The following is a 13170-nucleotide window of genomic DNA, read 5'->3' on the forward strand; positions in this document are numbered from 1 at the left end:
CTGCGTTTTATGTAATTCAATTCAATACTTAATATTGTAGCCCACTTAGTTCCGATTTAGATTAAAGTAGCGGTTCCACGCCCACGATTTTTGGTATTATAAAAGTTTTGTACTCAATACAGAAAAGCATGAACTCAATATTTTTTTCCGTTTTGTAGTTATTTATTTTGGCCACAAAAAGCCTATAGTAATAAAATAAAAGCATTTTTTCGTCAAAATAGGGGCAACGAGAGAAACTAATATAAGCTCCGGAAACACCGACGAAAGAAACAGGAGCAGGTGAAATAGAGAAGTAGTTTGACTGCCTCGACACCATTTTTAGATCACGATTGCTTCGTTTGAAATAGAGCACAGAGGAAGATTCGAGTCTTTTATTTAATACAAAACGTCGAAACCGTTGAAGAAATTCGAGTGGGACGGACCTCGAAAGTGTTCTTTTTAATTTTATTTTATTTTATTTATTTCCCGAACAGAGATTTGGTAAAGCATTTGGCAACTCTGGACAGAATTTTAAACTCGGGGTGCGTTATGGCATTTCAGAGTGAATAGCTCTTTTTCTCTTATAAGCTGTTTTTCAAATATAACAAGAGAGAACGCTATAGTCGAGTTTCCCGACTATCTGATACCCGTTTCTCAGTGAAAGTGCGAAGGAGAGTCTTCAACACTGACAGTTTTTGGCGGTTTGTGTGCGTTAGAGTGGGCGTGGCAAAAAGTTTTCTTGCAAATCGATAGAAATTTACAAGACATACAAAAATGAAAAAATATCAAAACATTTTTTAAAAGTGTGGGCGTGGCAGCAAGTTCTTTGGCAAATCGATAGAAATTTACAAGACTAATACAAAAATGAAAAAATATCAAAACATTTTTCAAAAGTGTGGGCGTGGCAGTTTTGGGCGGTTTGTGGGAGTTAGATTGGGCGTGGCAACATGAATCGACAAAGTTGCGCTGCGTCTATGTCTCTGGAGTTTGTATGCCGAATCTCAACTTTCTAGCTTTTGTAGTTCCTGAGATCTCAGCGTTCATACGGACGGACAGACGGACAGACGGACAGACAGACAGACGGACAGATAGACGGACAGACGGACAGACAGACGGACAGACAGACGGACAGACAGACAGACGGACAGACAGACGGACGGACAGACGGACATGGCAAGATCGACTCGGCTATTGATCCTGATCAAGAATATGTATACTTTATATGGTCGAAAACGCTTCCTTCTGCCTGTTACATACTTTTCAACGAATCTAGTATACCCTTTTACTCTACGAGTAACTGGTATAAAATCCAAAACGCGGACTCGGAAGCACGCTTTATGAAATCTCCTACATCACTGGTGCTGCAAAAGGTTGAAGTGTGAAGATAAAATGCAAAACTAGATTTGTTGGATTGCATACCTGTTTATGTTGATTGAATAATGTAAAAAGATGAAACGGCAATTGGTTCAATTTGCCTTTTGTTTAATGTTTTAGCTTTCGTTTATCTTGAGTGATCATTGTATATCTGTATACTTCCACTAGATAAAGTTGTCTTCAAATGTCAAACTGGTGAAATGTTAAGGTTTAACTTAACATAAATTTTTTGAACCTGAAAAAGTTGGACATTTATATTATTAAATAGTAACCGAAGAACTTCACAGTACGTTACGGTGGGTTAAGAACAGAACACAGCGAACCACATCATCGAAAAGGCGCATGACTGCAACATTAATATAAGGTATCAATTTAAAATAATTAATTTTGACGAAGTTGTATCATAAATTGCTAGAACAATAAAAAAACACCAGACCTACAGATAAAATGGACGACAGTTTAATAAAGGATTACTAAAAAAAAACATTTTGTTTCTTTCCATTTCGAAGTCGATGGAAATGTGCAGAGATTACTATAATCCATAAGTCAAACAGAATGGGATCAGAATTTACATCTTGACGTCCAATTAATCTACTGTCTATTTTTTCGAAAATGTTTGAAAAACACTATTAAGGGATCGGATTCAGAAGAGGTCATAGTAATAGGGCATAAAAACCAAAAATTCTGCATGCTGATTTTCTTTTCGTTCAAGAAATGGTCATCTGTTTCGTATCCTAATTTGAACCATCTTACAAAAGTCCAACTAGGATAAATGTGGATAAACCGTTACATAAGAGACAGCTGCTTATATATTATTATTATGAAGAAATATATTCTTATAACCGTTTTTACCATTTTATGACCATACGGACTATTATCTGGAGTATTACTATCAAACGAATACAACCGAAGTTCACAGACAACACAACTGCCACAGAAGATTAATACAGACGAGGCATACAATGACAGCTAAGAACCCAAGGTCAAACCGGCTGAAAATTTTCAGCTCAATATATAAAAATTTAATACAAATACAAAAATTTTAAATTTCTTATTGATACCAGCCACAGTTAACATGATATCCCAAAACATTTTTAACTTACCAATCCAGATACCAATATTCTCAAAACCTGTCGGGACTCGCAGCCACCAGCAGTTACTAAATTTATGTTTTTATAACCGTTATTTGTAGAGTAAATGGCTATACTAAATTCGTTGAAAAAAGCGTTTCCGATTATAGAATGTATGCATATTCTTGATCGGGATCAATAGCCGAGTCGATCTGACCATGTCCGTCTGTCCGTCCGTATGAACGTCGAGATCTCAATTTCTATGGGAGGTTAGCGCTAACGATAAGCTCGACATTTAGAAAAGTTCGTAAAGAGCTAAAAAAGTTGGATTTTGACGAAATGAAAAGTCATTTAAGTGAGAAATTTGTTGACACTCTCGTGACTTTTAAATCCTCTGTTCGGTTGAGATTTCAAAGTGCGCGTCCCACTTTCTGTGTGATTGTAGCTACCGTCCAGCACTCCATCATAGTGCGTTGACTTTGCCCTCTCTTGAGCTTCCCAAATTCGCTGGAGTCAACGCGATGCATTATCGCCCAAGGATCCAGCGAGTCAGGCGAAATGGGAGGAGCATTTGGAGGAACCAGTCTTAATGAGTTCAATTCCAACATGGGAATCCGAGACATCGTTTCTGGAGCAGCGATGCAGGTCGCTGGAGAATATGGAGTTCGCCATACAAAGCTATGCGAAGGCAATCAGGTGGAAAGCGTAAGAACATCTGATTTGCGTAGCTCCGCCCTTCTTGCTACAAGTCTCAGCCCTGCGACCTGTGTCCACTGCAATGCTTCTGATTATAATAATAACAAGATGCGTAACGGCCATACATTGGTTTTGCACTATGCAGTCACTTTTTTGGTGACGACCAAAATTGCTCTCTTTTCGCTCGCCTAAAATTGAAAGCTTTAAAATCGAAAAATGGAATTGTCTTGCTTGTATGAGTAAAAACAAGAAAGGAGATAGTGTGTATGTGTGCGTGCTTGTGCTAGAAGACGATTTTAGGGCCGAAATCAATTTTGATCTAAGAAACAAATTTGATTAATGTTTTGGTCAATTTCGATTCGTAACTATTATGGTTTGAAAGAAGTTTTTTATATCCGTTACTCGTAGAGCTTACCACCCATAATTGCGCGCTTATCAAAATAAAATACAGAAGAATCCGGTTATAGCGACTTTCAAGGGACCGACGATTTTACGTCGTTATACCCGGAAGACGCACTGGCACGTCTGCCGCGCAGCTTTATTATTCGTCCGATCCGGTCTGTTCCTGTACAAACGTCGGTTAGAATTGCCTACCTGTTAAATTCACAAATACTAGCAAGTAATACAGTTCAATGGATGGGATCGTTTGGGACGTATTTTTTACTTAGTACTTGTCTTTACAAAATCTGTTGAAAGCCATTTCTTGCCTAAGTACACGACACCCAGCTACAGGGTAGGTATGTGTATCATTTATCAAAAAATCGGTATTATTGAAAAAAAATCGATATATATTTTTACATGATTATTGAATAAAGCTTTTTCTGTAAATTATGTTTTTGATATTTCTTATTGACCCTACTACTAATATAATTAAGTGAAAAGAAAACGTAAGGAAAACACAAAGAAAATAAGATCAGTCAAATGCTATCATACTGAAGTAATTAACAACAGCGCAGTCTGCAAAATTTGTCCAGCCAGACGCCTGTTTCGTTTCCACTAAAGCTCCGTGCAATCGCCCGGTTTACGTCGCAGTCCATGTAGAAAGATGCCTACACCCGAACGCTCCACCCTATCTTTTCCTCAAGCTGGTACGAACGTACCTAGATGGGATTTAGAGGGCTGCATAACACCATTCTCTTTGTTTGCATTTAGAGTACTCATTCGTTTTAGTATGTATTCAGAATACATACCATTCAGTTGTCGCGATCTCTTTGCGTTCACTTCGTATGCGTTCGGAGTTTTGCGCGCGAAAACTAAATGAAGCCAATGAATTTTCAATAGAAATTCAGAGTACTCTGAATACTGTATTATTATGTGCGTGTGCGTCTTATTTAATAATATTGTAGCATTTGTCTAATACGAATATATAAATTGTGTTGTCAAATATAATATTTAAAAAAAATAGTAAAAACAAAATAATAAAATCGTTTATATAGCTAACGTCAGGCGACGCATCGTTTATCTGCCATTTCGCTTAAGTCGGAAAATATTAATAAAATTATGTTTTTACACAATAACATTGAAAATTAAAGAAAAAATATATATATATTTATAAGATAAGAATATAATGTATTATCAGTTATGTAATAATAAACAATAATATTAAAACACGAATTTAGCATCTTTTATTGAAACTCTCACACACACACACACACACACACACACACATACGCAGACAAGACATTCAAATCACCCATTCACTTTACTCGGTCTTCACTTCATTCGTTTCAGAATGTGTCGTTTGAATTGAATGAATTGAAGTAGGCGCGCGTTGCCGACTTCACTTCGTTCATTTGCGAACGCACCGAATTCACTTCGTTCGTTTCAACACGAATGTCTCATTTGCCGGTTTGAATTAGACATCTGCATGAGTGGCGAAAAAAGCACATTCAATACACAATGCCGAAAATAAATGGAATGAGAATGAAAGCAAAGTCAAACTGGTATGAGTGAGTGAGTGATTGAATTTACGTACGACTCAGTCGCACAACAACGAAACAGATGGAAATGAATTGAATGGAATGAGAACACAGTAAATTGAGACGCTTCATTCGAATGATTCGAGTGACAACTGAAAACAATGAAAAAGAAATGAAATTTGTTTTTATAGTTGTGTATGGACATTTCCACCATATGTAGCTCCAACATTAATTAAAAATGAAGCTTCTTTTGAAAATAATGCGTCCATTATTGCGTCTTTGAAGTACAGCCGTCAAGAATAAGCAAAGGAATGGACCGAATTCGCACGCAACAACTCGAATCATTCGAATGTTCTAGGCATTTCCAAATGTTTCATTTCATTTTACGCTTCATTCATTTACGTTCATTTCGTTGCAGGTAGTAAGTTATGAGTGGAATGAGAACCTCTCACTCATACAATGTCGTTTCATTTCTTGCGTTTCACTCATTCAATTCAATTCCATTCGAATGTATTCTATGTGACATATTTTATGAGTGGAATCATGCAGATGTCTAGTTTGAATGGTGTTATGCAGCCCTCTAATGGGATTGCTCGACGGCCTCGTATCCGTTTTCCTACTACTCTTGTCGTCCTGGATGGTGCGTACAGCGTTGCTGGGTGCTTGACACTTGGGATAGGAAGCCAACAACTGCGTCATGAATTGCAGCTCCCATTTTTTTTATATGATTTATGAGTCATTTATATCTTCATACAATAAAGGTGGTATTTAAAAACATATGTTACTGGAGAATAATAATAACTAATAATAAATAGTATATAATACTCCAATACATAAATTGAATGAAATGTTTGTACACAAACGCACCATTACTCACTCTTGAAGCAATTGGATTGAAAAAATCAAAAGTAAAAAATTAGATGTGGTTCATTTGTTGCTAACACCAAGTTGATGATGTAAACGCTGCATAAGCAACAAAGAAGGTGCAAACAAGAAAGTTTGTAATGATTTATAAGTCATTTATATCTTCATACATTAAAGGTGGTATTTAAAAACAAATGTTACGGGGGAATATAAAAAACTAATATTAATCAATAATAAATACTGAATAATACTCCAATACATAAAGTGAATGAAATTTTTGTAACATTTGTAAAAAAATACAATACCAACTCTTTATAACTTCGGTATAAAGATTGAATTTGAATTTCGACGCGTCGGTCTAGTGTAGCTTCTAACAGGATGGCTTTCGTCGAGTATATGGTCAGCTGGAAAAGCATTCGTTGGATTCTGTGAGCAAAACCCAATCATCGTTCTGAAGGATCATACAGCAGCAGGATCGACGAAAAGAGGAGTGAATGAGCTGCGTCTGCTTAGGGATTCTGTTGAAAGCCAGGCTTTCAAAGGGAGGATTATATTGTGTTTTGCAGACGCCAGAAGTTACTAAATTTATGTTTTTATTGCCTACATTGGAGAAACCATATATCTCTACGGAACCTAAGCTGTCTTTTATATTTCATCTTTTTTATCTAAATATATCAAAACATTTTTCAAAAGTGTGGGCGTGGCAGTTTTGGGCTGTTAGAGGGGACGTGGCAAAACGATTTTCTGCAAGTCGATAGAAATTTACAGGACTAACAAGAAAAAAAAACTAACAAATCATTTTTCAAAAGTGTGGGCGTGGCAGTTTTGGGCGGTTTGTGGGCGTGTCAACGAGGGTCACCAAATGTGCGCTGCGACCATGTCTCTGAAGTCTGCATGCTGAATCTCAAGTTTCTAACTTTTATAGTTTCTGAAATCTCTACGTTTATACTGACAGACAGACGGACGGACAGACGGAGAGACGGACATGGCCAGATTGACTCGTCTATTAAGCCTGATCAAGAATTTTGTTGTGAAACGTTTATACCCAATAACTTATCTGACTCGAAGCCCAAGGAGATAGACCCATGGTTACCCTTCCTCAAAAAAAAAATTTGCAATGAGCTCGGAAAAGGATTTCTTGAACTCAAAGGCAGTGGGGCTCCGACATATTTAGCGATGAAACTAAATTTGATGTTAGTGTCAGCGATACGAGAAAACGCGTCATCCGTACAGACAGAAACTGCCTTAAAAGGACAGTAAAGTTTCTTACAAGCACTATGTATGGGATGAGGATGTATGTTTGCCAAAGAATTCGGAAAACAGCATTTTATTGAAGGGACTAACCGTCCCTGAAAAATATATTTTAATACTTTAGAAGAAACCATCAATCAATACCAAAACTGGCAGATTTAAGCCCCAATGAAAATATTTGGTGGCTAATGAAAATAAAGCTTCGAAATGAGCTACAAAGGAACTTTTCTGACCTCAACATTAAATTGCAAGGGTTGTGGGACTAGATTTCTTAAAAATATTGCCAAAATTTGTTAAAATCAATGTCAAAACGTGTTAAATGTGTAATACAGGCCAGAATACGGAGCTTTTTAAGCTCCAGCCTGGGATTGCTACAGATTCCGTTTTGTCCGCACTGGTTTCTCAACCGGTGATTCCACCCGTCCCGAATTGTTTTCCACCACAAAGAAATATTGAGTCCGGACTACCGGCTCAAGTTGGCACTTCAGAAATACAACCTGCAGTGCCAAAACCCCTCTCGGTGGTTCCACTAGAGAAACAAATTTTTGCTTCTCGGCTTTCCCCTGATCAAACATCATCTGTTGTACTGTCTTATATACAAGACAAAACAAAAGCCGACAACATAGAAGTGGAAAAATTTAGCTTTTCTTATGCTAGGGACATCTCATCTTTCAAGATAACTGTCCCAAATGAGCTATTCTCAACCATATGTTCTGGTGATTTTTGGCCGGAAAGTATGATTGTGAAAGAGTTTGAAGCTAAGATTAAAAATAGAAAAAAAGGGCCCGTGGGAATTAAACTTCCCACAAGTGGCCAGATCACTGCCCCATCCTCCTCTACTACTTCTACTTCTTTATCTTCATAAAACTAAAATCTAGTCTCACCATCTGTTATCAAAATGTAAGAGGCTTGTGTAGTAAGCTAACTAATTTGTATTCTAATAGTCTTTCCTTTGCGTCCCATATTATTGTGTTTACAGAGACTTGGTTAAAACCGGAGATACTTAACTCCGAAGTTTTCCCAGATATGTACACAGTATACAGGCATGATCGTCCCTCCAGGCGGAGCGGGGGAATCCTAATTGATGTTAGGTCTACCCTCACGTCAGAGGAGGTACTTTTTGATGAGTTCCGTAACTTAGAATTCTTATGAGTAAAGCTGTCATTTTCTGATAGCTATGTTTATACTATGTGCTCGTACATTCCGCCGTCTTTTGAATTTCCTGAATATATTAACCATTTGTCCGCTATCCAATCCGTTTCAAACAGACTGTCCGATAGGGACCAACTAGTTGTTCTAGGTGACTTTAATATACCAGGCACTATGTGGTTCACAGAAGAACAGTCGAATATTCTCCTGCCTATAGCACAGCATGACTTTATTGACGGCTTGCTTGACATATCGTTGTCGCAAGTTAATTATATTCGAAATTCTCTTGGTCGTATATTGGATCTATGTTTGGTTACAAGTCCTGAAAGTGTGTTTCTGACTAGAGTAGCACCTCTTAGTCAACCAGAAGATCCATACCATCCAACTTTCGAGGTGACAATCGACACAGGTACCGTAATAAAAGAGAGGCCAGATAAGTCAACCAAACGAATTCATTGTTTTCGTAAGCCAAACTTTCGGAGGCTAAATCTTTTTATATCTGGCTTTAATTGGTCCGATCTGTATTCTTGCAGCATAATGGCCGATGCCATAGATATTTTTATACTGCAATTAAATCATTTTTCAACTCTTGTGTTCTGATGTACTATCCGTCTACCTCTAACAAACCTCCTTGGTTTAATAAAGAGTTGACACATCAAAGAAATGTTAAGTCCAGACTTTATATAAAATTTAAAAATACCGGTTCTAAATCTATATTTTCTAAATATGTAAGTGCTCGGTTAATTTTTACCGTGCTTAACGCTCAGTGTTATAAGAATTATTTAAACCGTTGTAAGTTCCAGTTCGCACAGGATCCCAAATAGTTTTATAATTTCGTTAACACTAAGCGCAAAACAACCAGTTACCCTTCCTCGCTATTTTTTGAAAATACTTCGATAACATCGGATCAGGCAATAGCCGATCTATTTGCGAAGTTTTTTCAAACCACATATTCTACGTTACCTCATTCTGAACGGCCTTACTCTTACGCGGTATCAAAGTCAAATTTAATATTCTGTCCCACTTTAAACGAAAGCTCACTGCTTTATCATCTTCAGCGAGTTAAGCCTGTCTATTCGCCAGGTGCCGACGGAATTCCTGGAAGCCTTGTGCAAGCCTCTACTAAAACTTTTTAACTTATCTCTGGAATCTACACAGTTCCCCCAAATATGGAAGGAGTCCTTTGTGATCCCTCTCCATAAAAAAGGCAGCAAATCGGATGCAACCAATTACAGAGGGAGATTGTCTGCTATCCCTAAGCTTTTTGAAAACGTTATCACTCCTCATTTGCAGCACCTTTGTAGGTCAATTATATCCCATGTCAGCATGGGTTCATGAAACGCCGATCAACAACTACTAACCTTCTGGAGCTAACCTCCTTCGTAGTACAGGGCTTCAAAAATAATCTTCAAACAGATGTCATTTATACAGATTTTAGTAAAGCATTCGACTCTGTTAATCATTCACTTTTAATAAAAAAACTTGATTTATTAGGTTTCCCTGTTGATCTCCTAAATTGGATTTTAAGTTATCTGAATGGCAGGACGCAACGGGTCCTCTTTAAAAATTCTCTTTCTTGTATTCTCCGAGTCACATCCGGCGTCCCACAAGGGAGCCACCTATGTCCGCTCCTTTTTACCTTATTTATTAACGACCTTCCCTTAATAATAAATCATTCATTATGCTTGCAATATAAGGACATTTCTCGCCATTTCGACTTACAATCCGATCTAGATTGCTTTAAAACCTGGTGCCGTGATAACGTATTAAACTTAAATGGCTCTAAGTGTAAAGCTATGACCTTCTATCGTGCGAACTCAATGCACGCAACTTACACTTTAAGTGGGTGCTCTTTGGACAGAATAACACATGTTGATGATCTTGGTGTTCTTCTGGACCCTAAACTTAAATTTTCAGACCATATTTCGTCTATTGTCAATAAGGCCAGAGGTGTGCTTGGTTTTATAAAACGGTGGTCAAAGGGATTTGATGATCCTTACATGACCAAAACCTTATTTATTTCTCTAATCCGTCCGATCCTCGAGTATAGATCACCTGTTTGGAGTCCACAATATGAAGTTTACTCGGACCGCATCGAATCGGTTCAAAAGAACTTCTTACTTTTTGCCTTACGGTGCCTTAATTGGGATGCAAACCTTAGATTACCTCCTTATTCGAATAGATTAATGTTAATTAACTTACCCTCCTTAGCTAACCGTAGAACGATGCTTGGAACAGTCTTTATTTTTAACCTTATTCGTGGTGAAGTGGATAGTCCCGACTTGGTTAGTCGGCTAAACTTCACTGTTCCGAGCAGATTTACTAGAAATTACGTACCTCTAATTTTAAATCATTGTAGATCTAATTATGAGTGGCATGATCCCTACAGAGTATTATGTTCTGACTATAATAGATTGTACCCTATTATCTCTAATTCTGACTCTCTGCCGTTTTTAAAGCGATCAATACTAACATACTTAACGAATTCTTAGATCTTACTACTATATACATGTATTTCCTCGTCCTTTACTGTCTTCTATATCGCGTCTATCTTCCCGCGATTCGAGCCGTACGATACACGGCGGCGCCCCTCGGTCGGTTGGGCGGGAGGTGTGGCCGTGGGACTCGGGCGTTAAAAAAAAAAAAAAAAATAGTTGAAATTTTGTTTCTTATCTCCTAAGTCTATCTTTTGAATAAATTACTAATATTCTTGTTGTTGTTAAAAATAGAGCAACATTTTTTATCATCGTAAAGAGAATAAAATTCTCTTTTAGATAAACATATTAAAAACATATTAATCACATATATATCACACCCTATAAAGTATTTGTACGAGCATCAATAGCCGTGTCAGTCTTTCCGTCCGTTTAAACGTTGAGACATGCAGACGCTATACAAGTTTATTTCAGTTGGTTACCACGCCCACTATAACGTTCACCAAACAGCCTACACTCTTGAAAATTCTTTTAATATTTTTAAAATTTTTGTAGTTTTAAAAATTTCTATACATTTGTGAAAAAACTTGTTGCCATGTTTACTATAACGCCTACAAACCACCCAAAACTGCCACTCCTACACTTTTGATAAATGTTTTGATATTTTTACATTTTATTATTAGTCCTACCAGTTTCTATCGAAATACCATAAACATTTTAGCCACGCCCCTTCAATCGCCTACAAGTATCCACACATTTATGAAATTTGTAAATATTTTTCTTCATTTCATTAATTATACCCGTTACTCGTAGAGTAAAAGGGTATACTAGATTCGTTGAAAAGTATGTAACAGGCAGAAGGAAGCGTTTCCGACCATATAAAGTATATATATTTTTGATCAGGATCAATAGCCGAGTCGATCTGGCCATGTCCGTCTGTCCGTCCGTCTGTCCGTCTGTCCGTCCGTATGAACGTCGAGATCTCAGGAACTACAAAAGCTAGAAAGTTGAGATTAAGCATACAGACTCCAGAGACATAGAAGCAGCGCAAGTTTGTCGATTCATGTTGCCACGCCCACTCTAACGCCCACAAACCGCCAAAAACTGCCACGCCCACACTTTTGAAAAATGTTTTGAAATTTTTTCATTTTTGTGTTAGTCTTGTAATTTTCTATCGATTTACTAAAAAACTTTTTGCCACGCCCACTCTAACGCCCTCAAACCGCCCAAAGCTGCTACGCCCACACTTTTGAAAAATGTTTTGATATTTTTTCATTTTTATATTGGTCTTGTAAATTTCTATCGATTTGCGAAAAAACTTTGTGCCACGCCCACTATAACGCCTACAAACCGCCAAAAATTGTGTTTAAGACTCTCCTTCTCTTTTCCACTAGCTGAGTAACGGGTATCAGATAGTCGGGGAACTCGACTATAGCGTTCTCTCTTGTTTTTTCCTCCAATTTACATATCTCGACTTTCCAAAAACCATAATAAACAATAATAAAAGCTTTGGCTGCGAACTTCAATAAGCTTTCTTGCAAGAGGATTTTAATGCGTGGATAGTTTTCCCTTGTATTTTCCTTTTTTTGTGATATTGTCTCAATGACAAATTTTCTCTCGTTCCGAAGATACCATTGAGCTCCAGTTATTTTTCTCAGATTCCTAGACTGTGCTCGCTGTTCAGTGTCGATGCGGTTTCTCGATGCATTGCCCCAAAGTTCGGAGCCATAGGCCCATATGGGTTTTAGGACGGATTTGTAAAAAAGGAATTGCTACTTCAGACTTAGGGGAGAGCGAACGTTTATAAGCCTGTGTAGATCCCTTGTTTTAAGTTTCAGGTGCGTCGTCTTGGGCTCTATATGTTTCCGCCAGGTGAGTCGCTTGTCCAGATGAATACCTATGTATGTTACGTCATCGGCTTGTGGGATAGGAGTGTGGTTCATGACCAAGGGCGGGCAGCTTTGCATATTCAGGGTAAACGTAATCATTTTGTTTGCATTTTTGTTTAATTTATTATATTTTATTTATTATATTTTTAAAAAATTTCGGAAAAAATTATAGATTTTTATCTCCACTGGAAGTATTTTTAGCAGCCCGGTCCATACAAGCCCGACCACTGTGCGTTGGTATGGAATGTATCATTCATTAAACTTCGTTAATTATAAATTAGGTTATTTATAATATTTTTGTAAGCTTTAGAAATATAGAATAGAAAAAATCAACACCGAATTACAAAAATTGTCCTTAGGAGTAAAGGTCAAAAATATTTTTTTAATTCCTTGGTAATCAAATACGAATCGCAACATCACTGCATGAATCGGTCGCTTCTGGAATTTTTGACGGATCGAAAGCAACGACCAAATTCAAAAGTAGCAGAAAGCCTAGTGCTCCGACTTTTGCCTCTGTGACCACCAACGATTTCCGAAATTCGTC

This window comes from Drosophila santomea, unplaced genomic scaffold (assembly GCF_016746245.2).
Source record: "Drosophila santomea strain STO CAGO 1482 unplaced genomic scaffold, Prin_Dsan_1.1 Segkk5_quiver_pilon_scaf, whole genome shotgun sequence".
In the NCBI taxonomy this organism is placed as follows: Eukaryota; Metazoa; Arthropoda; class Insecta; order Diptera; family Drosophilidae; genus Drosophila; species Drosophila santomea.